The sequence below is a fragment of the Phocoena phocoena genome, chromosome 11 (genome assembly GCF_963924675.1).
Source record: "Phocoena phocoena chromosome 11, mPhoPho1.1, whole genome shotgun sequence".
Lineage (NCBI taxonomy): Eukaryota > Metazoa > Chordata > Mammalia > Artiodactyla > Phocoenidae > Phocoena > Phocoena phocoena.
This window is the reverse complement of record NC_089229.1, coordinates 69,317,099-69,331,350: the sequence shown is the minus strand read 5'-3', so window position 1 is coordinate 69,331,350 and position 14,252 is coordinate 69,317,099.

Sequence of the window (14,252 nt, the reverse complement as noted above, 5' to 3'; positions counted from 1 at the left end):
GTTGGCCTTCTGCAGGCTGTGAGGGAAGGAGCCATCCCAGGCCTCTCTCCTGAGCTTGTAGACGGCCACTTTCTCCCTGGGTCTTTACATCCATTGTCCATTCTCTATGCCTGTCTGTGTCCAAATTTCTTATTTTTATGAGGACTCGTCATGTTGGACTTGAGTCCATCCTAATGGCCTCATCTTTATTTGATAACCTCTCTAAAGACCCTACCTCCAAATAAGGTCACATTCTGAGATGCTGGGAGCTAGGACTTCAACACTGCGTGGGGGTGTGGGCAATGGGAACACAATTCCACCCATCTTTGACTCCATCCTGAGCTTGGACTCTCAGGCATTCTCTCCTCAGAAGAAGGCAGATACGGATCTGGAAAGAGGCATGAAGCCCTCCGGCTGTTTGAGAATCTGGCCATTCAAAATCATTCAGAGGATTGAGAACACTCAAGTTCCTAGTGCAAGGGTGACTGCATGATGTATCATGCCACAGGGACCCTGGAGAGCACAAGGGCCACTAACAAGATGATGTGCTGGGCTATGGTGCATCCTGGGACTTCACCTTACTGTTGCCATTTCGAGAGTCCCTGGTTTGGAATGGATGCATTCCTGCAGATGACACTGCTTCCCCCAAGTGCCCGCTGGTCACTGTCCTGTGCATGGCATGATGACATCAACAGCTATCACTCTCTGCGCAGCGGGCGTCTGCCCTCCCTTTCCTGTGATGTCTTGTAATCTCTCTAATGTTCTTCATGGCAAGTGTTATCTCCATGAAGAAAAAGAGACCCAGAGAGAGTAAGTGATCCAATGGAAGTCACACGGCTACTAAAAAGAAGAGTCTGGATTCCTACCCAGGTTATCCCCTTCTCCAGACTATTTTCTCTTTCTCTCTCTCTCTCACCATTTTACTTTCTGCTCTCAATCACTGTGCACAGGGCACCCTGGAATGCAGCAAACTAATGTGGAAGGACTTTTTCCAGTCTGAATTTGCATCTGCCACAAAAGCCTGGCCTAATACACATGCACCGGGAAAGGGCTGTTGGTCTTGTGTTGTTTCTACAACTACACATGCGCAAAGCAATCCTCACTTTAGAAACACGCCATCACAAGACATTCTATTAAGCTGACTTACATAGTGTCATAGAGGGTTGTTTTAAAGATCCGGATGGATGGTTCACACATGTCTGGTTAACTAAGACAGGTTGGTGAGCTTACCTCCAACATACCACCTGAAGCTTTTGCTTCTGGTTATAGGCTTGGGGTCTTGCCACTCTTTTCTCGAGATGCATCATTTTAAAGCTCTTTATAAGTCTAAGTTCTGGAGCATGATTGCACATATAGCACTTAGCAGGGTTGATAATTTTGCCCTTTGACCCAAGAAGGATTAAGTGATTCAATTCACATTTAGTCATTTTTACTTCATTCTGATGCAGAAATCCATTTCTTTCAGAGTGAAATAATGATTGAATCTTCCTCCAGAGAAGAGTTAAGGTAAATGCAGTTGCCACATAAATTCCAAATGGCTCAAGGTAATGTTACATATTTCTAAAAGTAGGCAGTTGGAGATGGAAATGAAACTTAATAATAAGACCGCAGGCATGCCCTGGGATTTTATTATGTTTATTTTGATCATAAATATGGAGTTTACATACAATATATATATTTCAATATTAGATTTTGTTAAATCAGTTCAGCATTTAGTCATTAACTTGTTGGTGGTATGTTATTTATATTCCCTTTGTGTTGCACACTCGACTTCTGAGACCCACAAAATGAATTAAAAATCAATTCTTTACCCTCACAATATATTCTAAAGCAGAGTTTATGTATGTTCTCAGTGTTTCAACCACTTAGGAGGTTTTTGGCTAAAACACCTGTGAAAAATTAAATCTGTTCTGTAATCTGTGTGCTTGTGTATATGTGTGTATGTGAGTAAAATTGAGGGTTTGACATGGAAATTAAGCCATAAATGATTTAATGACCCACCTAATGATCTACAAAGAAATCAAATGACTTCCTTTTCTAAATTCCTAAATGAAACTCCCAGGGCAGTCTATCATATTAATTCACCAGGGAAGCCCACACGTTGTCTGCATCTGAACTACCATTTTCTAAACACACGCTTGACCAAATCCCAGGCATGGGGCTCTGGAGGGTTGTCACTGCCATGCTCCATGGCTGGGGGTCCTGTGGAGTTGGTTTTCCTTCCCACCTTTATTCCCCTGTTTTGTTTCTATCTCAACCCCCTCCACGTTGCCACATTTCTCCCACACCTGCCATCACCTGGTCCTCCTAAGCAGGGCGGCCAACAGTTCTTCTAAATTCCTATTTCCAAAGCCAAGTCAAATACATTAGGACAGTGCATTTTCCCTTGCTTTGGACTATCCTGGGTCTTGTAAGAAGTGTATCATGAATTTCAGTGCCAGAAAGAGGCTTTAGCTGATCTTGTCCACCCCACTGATTCTTAGAGTCTTATTTATGTTAAGTTCCATTTAGTGTAAGCTTATTACAAATGGTTTTAGTAAAGGAAAGAATGTTTCCAAAGGACTCACTTTGAAGTATTTATTAAAACACACAATGTTCTGAAACCTCATTATAACATCATTTTAGGGTTCAATTCACACAACTGCACAAACACAGAATCTTCCAGTACTTTTTGTGACTAAACTTACTTGGATGAATTTCAAGATAGGTCAAGTTTATAGTCACAAATTGAATTGTTATATCCCAAATGTAAGCTGTGTCTACACCCATGCCACCTACTAGTGAAAGCATGTGAACAGTGAATAGTGACTACAGAATTTTTTACAGTGTGTTTGGGCTAGAAAACAGGAACTTGTGGTGGGGAGCTGCATTTGCATGGCAAGCACATTTTTCTTTTTTCTAAATAAATTTGCTCTGTTTCTAAAATGATTTTTATGTTACAGATCAGTTGAAATAGCAGCCTTCTCTTTCCAGATGCTTTTGTTCACACCTTATTGACATTGAGACACGTCAAGCAACTGCATATATATATATATATATATATATATATATATATATATATATTAACATGTTTATTGGAGCATAATTGCTTTACAATGGTGTGTTAGTTTCTGCTTTATAACAAAGTGAATCAGCTATGCATATACATATATCCCCATATCCCCTCCCTCTTGCGTCTCCCTCCCACCCTCCCTATGCCACCCCTCTGTGTGGTCACAAAGCACGGAGCTGATCTCCCTGTTCAAGCTACCATATTGAAAAATATTATTTCATTTTACTTAAGGCAATTACTAGATAGCCTTTGTTTGTGGGACTCAAGCCCCCTCCCCACATTCAAGCCACCCCTTGGTGCCAAGACAAGAGAAAGTTAAAGCAATTTAAGAAAACAAGAACCAAACGCAAAAACTCAATTTTGACCATGTGAATTTGTTGGTTAATTCAGGCCTCCGATTCCCCATCCCGAGCTCTCATAGTCTGACAAATATTAGGAGATGATGCAATCGTAAGCATAGCAAAATTACGGAAAGAGGGAGAAAATATTAAACCCGGAAAGAGAAAACAATGATAAAGATTCTTATATCAGGCTATATTAGCAAGGTGAAGGTAGAAATTCTTCCACAAATTCAAGGAAGATTCTAAATGCTGTTTTTCTCATTCCCTATGCCTGTGCCAGTGGCCCTGGGGTGTGGAGTCAGTGTCCTTGCTCTCATGACCCTTACAACTCACCATTTCTCCTTTTCCCAATACCCTTCACGTTTTCTGCTCATGGCCTGGTACTGCTATCTACACCTCCTCCTTGCTGAGGTCATCCAAAGAGCTCTGGCTGCTCTCCCTCATGACTTGAGATTTTTAGCTCTTGTTTACTGGCTCTCCATCTCCATTCAAAATTCATGGGTATTTCAATATCCATGTAGACAGTCCTTCTAATAACCTGCCCTCAAATTTCCTCTCTTCTAATTTTCTTGTTCTCCATCCCACTTCAGTTGTCGACGTCTATGGTCATGCATACCATACACAGGCTTTTTAATTATCAATAACAGCATCTCCTTTATGATAATAATTTTAAGCATCATACATTCTGACTCCCTCTTCCTTTCTTTACAACTTACTTCATTGAGAACTTAGCTCAAAGTATTCTCTGGACCCACTGGGAGAAATAGCCTATACCCTAACCCTAACCCTATTTGATCCTTCTACTCTTTCATTGTTTTCCATTCCCTCTTGTCCTTATTTCCCTCTTTACCCAACTTCTATTCCATGGTCCTTCTTCACCATCTTCATTATCACCACCATCCTAGTCGCTACCTGCACCATCTTGCTCCACATTCTCTTCATTCTGCTCATCTAGAAAATCCTAACTGCACAAATTCAACCCTGCATCCATACAGCTGAATGTAGCTGGAGAAAAACCCCTACCATGCCACCTGGTCTCCCTTTCATTTCATGACTGCCATCCTCAAGTGGCTTCTCAGAGCTTCCAGGCAATCCTACGTCCTGTCCCTAGACTATTCATTCCATGGTTCTTCCAGATGATTATGTCATTCTTTCTCCCCTTAAGCCTCCAAAACCTCTTCCCACATCTCTACCCTCAGCTGATTACTTTGCTTTCTGTATCTCTAAAATCATATCGTATATTCCCACCACCATATCTACCAACCAACTAGCACTTGTATCTATAAGTTTAGTGTCTAACTATTACTATGGAAGAAATATCCACACTCCTTCTGCATAATTTTTCTGATTGTGCACTAGATGCCCTCTCTTCTCTTTTCCCCAAGGGTATCACTGCAGCAATTTCCCCCTCTTTCCTGGAATCTATAAAATTTGACTTCTATGGTTACACAATTCTATAAAGACACAAACATGCTATAATGTCTTTCAGCTAAAACAAAACAAAACAGAACACTTAAACTAGTTTCCTTTCCATATACTTCTCCATTTCTCATTTCCTAACTGAGAAACTTCCTTCAAAGAGATTAAAAGAAAGTTTAGTAGTTTTCCTACTGAATATGTGTTAGTGGCTAAGGAATTGCACCCAAATTGTAGACCAAAATGTGCACCAGGGTTCTCGGGAAAAGGCAGGAGTAGAAGCAGATGTTTCTCAGTCTTAGCCCATCTGACTTGATAAAAGTTTCTGTCCCTCACATCTCTCTCTTCATGCATCAAAATCATTAATATTCTTAATGATTCTTATTAGTATGAAGATCTCACTTAAAAAGAATTCAAAACCTGGAATTGTTTTTATTTTGCCAGCACTATTTTATGAGACATATATTTTATCCACAAACACTGAAAGTTTTGGTAAATCTGAATCAGCATTTTGTTTGCTGAAAGCCTTACAGGGAGTTTAAGGGAAAAGTTGCTGACTATAAGGGATAGGAGGGAAGAAGTGTCAGGACAGAATTCATTCTGCATTTATCATATTTCTTTCTGTTAGAAAATTTTCTAAACGTTTAGAATAGATGGTACAGTTATTCGAGTAGCACCATATGACCATAAATTATATGAAGACTATTTATTCAATCATAGCTTGGCAGCTAAAGTGAAATCTTGCTTTCAAACCATATATATATATATATGTGTGTGTGTGTGTGTGTGTGTGTGTGTGTTTCTTGAAAAAAATATTTTGAAAGCCACTGCCCACCCACCTTGAAGTACAAGTGATTCAAGCAGAAGAAAAAAGTCAGAGCAAAATTCCATGAAGAAATAGAGTAATTTGGGAAGTAAGAAAAAAACTGCCTAGCCAAAGAATAAAACAAAAGTCTTCTGGACAAATGAATTTTCCAGGGTAGCAGGTAGTAATATATTAGCCACCTTGAGAAAGATGTGCCGTAAGGTCGATCCAGACTTCACGTCATACTCTCATGGGAAAAGATAAAATGCTGTTATTAAAATGGTTTTGCATCTCTTAGACATTTTGTCTCTATAGTTATAACATTTTACAATGTAACTAACAGACACTTGACTAATTCATGAGCCCAGAAATTAGCATACTTCAGTAGTCAAGAGACACAAAACTGCTGTTGAAATAGAATCTTGCTTGGAAAAAATATCAGAGAACATAGGTCTTTGGAATACACTTGAGGGTCCCATGATTTATACTTTTGCATTTTATGTATATATGACTTCTGTATTTACTTATTCATTTTTTTCCAGAAAAATTCGCATCAAAGTCATTTCTTGAGGCCATATATAAAAATGTGAAAACCAAGGCGAATAGGAATAAACAAAAGCCATGTGTATCTGAACAAGCTGTTTGAGGCATGCTTAGGAGGTGCTGTCTGTAAAAGTCCTAAAGGCTGAGCTAAAAAGTGACCAAAATATCATCAGTTCTGAAAATTAGAACTGTTTTGATTTATTGTTAAAAAAATAGATGCTCTAAATATTCCTGAGAGCCATTCTTCTTTCTCATTCTCTCTTCCTTAAGGATACTTCATGATAAGAAGGAACAATGATGACTGATTTTTTTTCTTTTTTGTTAGTGCCAGTCCCCTCCCCTTCCCTTTGGTACTTCTCGAGTCAGCAAAAGCCTTTCAGAGCCCTCCCTGAGCTGGGGCCTTACAGTTCTCAGAGGCCAGAGTTCTGGCAAGAATCCAGTTCTTATCATTCAAAGTCACTGTTGTTTCTTCTCTGGAGGGGGTAGGAAAAGGAAGACAATTTCATGCATTGCTTGCAGCCAGAATAAGTCTTTATTTTGAATCTGTTCAAATAATATCTTTTTCAAGATTTTCTATCTATAAAACTTGATGCAAATTTTGAAAAGGATTTCTGCAGAAACCAGATTTCCTGACAGTTGCTTTCTATAATTCATTGGCTAGCTGTGAGGAAGCCTTTTATCCAACTTAAAATGTCTTTTATTAAAATCTTTGTACCAAAGATAAAATAAAGAAAAACCTATTTATAAGGCCCAGGCTAAATCTGTTTTTACCATCTTATTTTGGTAAAATGTTTCAGTCATATAAAATAATGGTATAAAGTAACAGAACAAATAACTGTTACTAGCACTTAGTTAAGAAATAAACCATTATAAATGCAGTGGAAACCTCCTGTGTACCTTCCCCACTTTTATACCTAATCCACAGGTAACTATTGTCCAAAATTCAATGCTGATCATTTCTACTGTGACTTTATACTCTAGTATGCTAAATCTTCAGAACAAATTTAGCAACCTATGTCAAAGCACATGGAGCAGTAGAATAAGAATTCGTAGAGACTATGTATAGGCTAACACACAGAGAGCTTTACAGTCTCTCCACACTCTAAAATTTCATAATTCTGTAAAATTTGGAAAATACAGTGAATCAGCTAATTTGTTAACACAGAATCAAATGACAAGTTTGAAATCCAATCCAACCTTCCTATTCCTTTAAGTGAATTGCATTTATTCATATTCATTATATTCTTATTTGATTGTGTAAATTATTCTTGGAACTTTTAAAAATGAAAAAAACTTATTTCCACTCCTAGGGATATGACTTCTTGATTCCTTCTCATCCATCCTTCTACTGATATATACTTATAAAACACAGCTCCCATACTGAAAGCAAATAGCAAAGCACATGGAACATTAGAGCCCATGTGAGGCTGTAAATTCAATTTGCATTGTAATTCAGCCACCTGTGGGATTAGACTTTGATTTTTGGATCTGAGGCTTCAGAAACAGTGACAGCGCAGACCTTTATGGGTCCACTTTTGTAGCTGGACAGCCTAGGGCCCCAGATTCACCTGCAGAGTCCAACTTGGCCACCTGCACCATTGCTTCAGGAGAGCTGGTTAGTGGATTTCCTCTGATGCATCCCCACCCCACCCCCCAGGAAACATAATTATAATTTAGCCAAGTTGACACAGATCTAAGAACTTCATAGTCCCTTCCCCAGACCTGGAGTTGGGAATTTATAGGCTTGTGTGTTCATGATTTTCTTTGCCCATGCTCTGCAGTGCACTAAGAAGTGACAAACCAACCCAATGTATTCTTTACTTCCACTAAAATATTATCTGGTTGCAACTACTTGTTCATTTGAAACCTATGTACTGTAAGTATTTGATTATAAGTGGTGATAGATGACGATTTAAATAACTGTCTTGCCATAGCATGCCAGGGACAACCAGTGTCCTCTTTACCAATGAGCACAGGGTCACTAGTGCCTTTAAATCCAATTTTAGCAGAGCAATAGTTCCTGATTCCCATCGTTGCATGTAGTTCTGTCCTCTGGAGCCAATTCTGGTGGCAGTAACTTAGTCAGGATTCAATTGGTGAAGCGGAAGTACTAGGAGTTAATACTATGAAATAAGGATTTTTTTAAAATAGGAATACAGTCTATACATTTGCAGGAGAAGCTAGAGACATAGGGTCTGGAAAGGGGAGTTGGAGGATCAGAGAATATTTGCTAAGCAACCCTCCTAAAGCCAGGTACATCCACTGCCAGGAGTGCACACACAGGAGAGCTGGTGGAAAGAAAAGAGAAGGCCATCATCTCTGCATTGGGGGATGGACCTGCGGTCACCAGTGGTCAATCAGGCCAAATGTCAGGAAGAAAAGCTAAGTCTGGAGTGGGGGAAAGGGAAAACAAGCTGGACCCCACAGCGCCTGTGCATCCATCTCTTACTTCATCTAAGCAGTACGACTCTCAGAGAGTAACGGCTTCTGTGTCATTTATGCCCCCTGTACCTAAGGCCAATTTCTCTTCTGGCCAATTTCCACCTAGAACCACTTAGAAACAGGATTCTGGGAAATAGAGTTTCGGTTTCACCAAGTTGGTGCAAAACAAAACCAAAACCACCACACCTTCTTCTCTTCAGTTCTTGGCCCTAACTGCTGACTTAGAATCTATCTTTAGACTCAAATTTTCTGGTTCATTCTTGCTCAGACTTTTGTTTTCTTTTTGCCTACTATTGCCATATATCTGAGTTAGTCTACTGTTTGTCCATATATCTGAATTAGGTATGTCTTTATCTCTGACTCCACCCAAAATACCGGGCTTTTATATTTTATCTATATTTTCCCAGTATCTAACTTCAGTCCTTAAGATATTTGTTATATTTGTGGCCACCAGCATCTTTTGAAAGCATTTTCCACATTATGAGTTCTTCCACCCCAAAACATAAGCTGTATCTCATTTTCCAGCTTCCAGTGATCTATGTTCTGCAAGTCAAACTCACCACCATGGTCTCAGACTGGTATTAAAATTTTGGATGCAGCAATAGCAGAACTCCCAGTGGGTGTGCTCTGTGCTGGGCATCCTCAAGGGAGAGATGTGCTGACCATTCCCACAGAGCGAGAGATGTTGAAGGCACACCCACCAGCATCCTGATACTGAGATTACATGTAATTCCTGCATGCAGAGTCTCCAAGATGATTCTTTGGACATTCCAGAGGCTCCAGAACCTCCCTATGTCTTAATATTCTTTAGTACAACACTCCTCAAACTGTAGTGTACATAAGAAATAGATCTAGAATAGGGCCTGGGATTTTGTAGTTCTAACAAGCTCCTACTGATGGCAAAGCTTGTGATCTAGTTGATACCGGCCAAACCTATTTTCAACTTTGCTACTTTCTTGCCCTTAGTGGTAAGGCCAGAGTAGGGGAGGATAATAAGAACTCTAACTGGTAAAGTCTGGTACTAGTGGTGAAAGTTCCAGCTGGAGATCTTGGGAGCCCTGGCGTTCCTGGGATTTTAGGGCAGTGAACCTCTTGCTGCAAATAAGAGAAGCGTGACTATCATTTTTTTCTACCTTGAGGGAAGAGGGACTTCTTACATTTTACTTATTATTTCATAAGATTCTAACTATGACTGGCAATGCTGGACGATCTCATGGCTTCAGGCACCATCTATACACTGTTGACTCTCATGTTTCTTTGTCCATCCCAGAACTCATCCCTGACCCCTGAACTTGTATATCTAACTGTCAATTCAACATTTCCACTTGGAAGTCTCATTTTAGATTTAACATAACCCAAACTGATCTCATGATATTTTCCCCAAACCTCCGCTCACAATCTTTCTTATCTCAGTTTATGGTAAATCTACCATTTGAGTTGCTTATGTCCAAACCTCAGAGGTATTCAGATTCCTCTTATTGCAAATAATATCCAATTCATCAGCAAGTTCTCTGCAAAATCCATTTCTTAGCACCTTCACAGTTCTCACTCTGGTCTAAACCACCATCGTTTTTCACCTGGATTATAAGCCTTCCAATGCTTCTATCCTTGCCCTGCTTGTCTGTCTGCAGCACAGAAGTTAAAGTTTTACTGATAAAACACATCATCATGTCACTCCTTTGCTCATAATATACTGGTGACTCTTTTTCCTTTCAGAATAAAACCAAATTCCTTACAGTATTCAGCAAGCCCCTAAACACTTTGACCCATTGTCAACATTTGACTTTATCTTCTACACATTGATCCTCTACATTTAGTTACAGCCAGATTGGCCTTGCCCTCTCAAACACATGAGTCATGGACCTACCTCAGGGCCTTTGCACTGACTGGTCTCTCTATCTGGAATGTTTTCCCCCAGATATTCACATAATTTGCTCCTGCACTACCTTTAAGTTTTTCTCAAAGTCCCATTTTCTCAGTGAGGCCTTTGCTGGCCATACTAAAATTCAATCCCCTCTCCTGACTTTTCCTGTGCCTCTTCCCTGCTTTAGGTTTTCTCCTTTTCCTTATTACCATTGATCATACACATATCTTGTCTTGTATATTACCAATTTTTCTTACAAGAGTGTAAGTTCCATGAGGGAGAGACTCTGCTTTTTTTTTCCATTGCTCTTTACACAGTGCCTAGAAAAGTGCCTGGAACATAGTAGGTGGTCAGTGAGAATTTGTTGAATGAATGAATTGATGGAAGAGAAGATAAGTTGGTTTTAGGCCTGCCAGTCAATAAGAAGTGAATTTCAGGCCTTTCAGGTAGATACAGGCATAAAATATGCTGATTTAGGTCCAGTTAGATAAGACGACACTGTATGGGAACAATTCTTTGTAGTGCCATTTATTCAGTACTAGGAAATGTGGGATACAAGATGTACAGAACATAGTCTTTGTTTCTAAAAATCTAGAAATCAAATTAAGATAGAAAGTATCTCTAAAAATAACTGTAATACAAGATGGGTGTTTGTGGGTGGGGTCTTCCTAGAATGTGCTATAATCAAATAATTTTTTTAAGGTTCACGTGGGTAGTCTGCAGTGGAGAGGACACTTTTAAAGCCTTACAATGAGATGATACCTGTAATCACACAAGCCAATGCTAAGTAAGTGGTAACCATTATAAATAATAGCATGTCTTCATAATAATGCCATTATAAGTAGGAGAGGGGCTGAATGAAAGAGTGCTTGTCTCAGAACTGGCATTAAACTGCCATAATTTTTCTGATTAGTTAAGCAGGACTGCTTATTATATAAAATTGCAAAATTGAGCAAGGTCAAAATATCAAATGAGGAAATTGAAATTCACTGATAATTCTACTACCCAGAGTTAACAAACTTTGATGCATATAAATTAGATCAGAAGGCATATTCTGTCTTGTATTTTTACAATTTTATCTAGAGAATTTCTCTTTATCAATGAACATCTTTTAAATGTAATTTTAAATGCTTAAAAATGTTTCATTTTATGTATGTTATACAATTAAAAAATTGTTCTCTAATTGTTGGATATTTATGCCTTTACCTTTTTTCAAAATCATAAATAATACCATCCATTTTCCTATTGTTTCCTTAGGATGGATTCCACAAAATTACAATATTAGTCAAAGGTTTGATTATGTTTAAAGCAAAAAAAACAAAAGCAAAAAACCATACTGCTATATAGCACACGTCATCTAAAGAGGTATCAATTTACTTAGTAAGTGAATGAATAAATCAATAGAGATGGACATTTTTACTGGCTACATAATTAGGAAAATGTGCTTTTCCCACGTTGCAATACAAGCACTCGCAATTCTGTATTTCCTGTTGACTTGGTGAGTGTCCAATACCCTTGGCTCCAACCAACCATTTCACTGTTGTTAGGAAGAACTTGGAGGTGAAACATTTGGATCCTTGGGAGTGTGGTTCTGCTTTGCCCACCTAGTTTGTACTAATCACCAGAAGCATTTCTCTTACATGATCACCTGAAGGATTTCTCTTACATGACATAAGTATGTTTAAAATGTTTTCTCTGAATCAGTGCTGTGTTCTGCTGGTGAACTGTTTAAGAGAGGTAGGGGGAGAGAGCCCTGCACACCCCCAGTGTTGCCCCTGACAGCAAGCAAGCTTGGGAAACCCCATAATGCCAAAGTAAGCTATTGTACAATGGTGGAAATGTCTTCTCATCTTCAAAGCATTAGCCAACATTAACTCATTAACCTTCATGCCATCCCTGTGAGGCAGGCACAGCTAGTTAGAAAAAACTAAGTAATGATTATAAGTCCTCTTTAAAATAAAAATGCTATATAAATGCTGAATATCAGATCATAAAAAGCAGGTAAATATTATTATGCCAGTTTTATAGACTGGAGAACTAGGTCATGGGTATTAAGAAATCGCCCACCAGGGACAATATAACTAAGGGTACAGAAGAATTCATAATTAGAACTCAGGCATCCTCCAGTCTGAGAGGCTGTGCTCAGAGATTTGAACCAGGCCTTTTGGCAATGGTATTATGCACTGGGACCTATTAGGGATTGGGAACTACTAGTAAAGATTAGCTGCTTGAAAGCAAAAGATTCATAGCTTGTACTGAAATGCTCTTTATGTTTGGCAGTAAAAAACTAGTTGCAGTTGAAGCCATAGTAGGGTCACGGCAGAGCTACTTCCTTTGAGCTTCCATTGCACAGTAAATATGTTAATATAATAGCATCTCTTTCTCCTAATAGTTATATTTTTTTGACATTTGTGTCTTTCACTAAAGACATCTCTGAGATCATGAATTGCATCTCATTTTTTGTATCTTTGGTGCCTAGCTTAGTACATGGTACCTTGTAGGTATGAAATAAAATTTCATTGAATTTACAAAAAAAGAATGATTAGAAATATGGCAGCATCATAAACTCATACAACAAATATACCTCCTAAGAAAAAGTATTTCAAGGGTTCTCAATAGAAAGTTCATATCAGAATCAACTGTAGAGCTTTTTTTTTTTTAACATCTTTATTGGAGTATAATTGCTTTACAATGGTGTGTTAGTTTCTGCTTTATAACAAAGTGAATCAGTTATACATATACATATGTTCCCATATCTCTTCCCTCTTGCATCTCCCTCCCTCCCAACCTCCCTATCCCACCCCTCTAGGTGGTCACAAACCACTGAGTTGATCTCCCTGTGCTATGCAGCTGCTTCCCATTAGCTATCTATTTTATGCTTGGTAGTGTATATAATATGTCCATGCCACTCTCTCACTTTGTCACAGCTTACCCTTCCCCCTCCCCATAGCCTCAAGTCCATTCTCTAGTAGGTCTGTGTCTTTATTCCTCTCTTACCCCTAGGTTCTTCATGACCGTTGTTTTGTTTTGTTTTGTTTTGTTTTCTTCTTAGATTCCATATATATGTGTTAGCATACAGTATTTGTTTTTCTCTTTCTGACTTACTTCACTCTGTATGACAGACTCTAGGTCCATCCACCTCACTACAAACAACTCAATTTCGTTTCTTTTTATGGCTGAGTAATATTCCATTGTATATATGTGCCACATCCACTACTGGGCATATACCCTGAGAAAACCATAATTCAAAAAGAGTCATGTACCAAAATATTCATTGCAGCTCTATTTACAATAGCCAGGACATGGAAGCAACCTAAGTGTCCATCATCAGATGAATGGATAAAGAAATATAGAGCTTTAAAAAAAATAAAGTATCTACCTCAATCCAGACCTTGTAATTTATAATCTCTAAGATACTTTTTGATAAGTCTCCAAAATTAATCCCCGTGTTCACTATTGATGGAGATTATACAGTCTTTTTCCTTGGAAAATCCTTTAGTATCCTATTGTCACCTTACTACTGAGTGACATAGAAGTTCCTTTACATGATATACTTAATTTAGTGTGAGAGATATTGATAGAAAAGGAAGAGAATGACTGTGCAGAGTAGGTGCTACTGTACTAATTTTCTTTATTTAAAGATGGGAAAATTGGACCTTCATATTTCAAGTTAAATGTTAATTACTATTAACAGTCTATTGATTTCAATTTCCACTCAATATTGTGTACAAATACAATTAACTTTTGCTGTCTTATGAAGAGTCTTAACTCTGCCACTCTGTTGTCCTTTACTTAGTAAATATTCAGTTT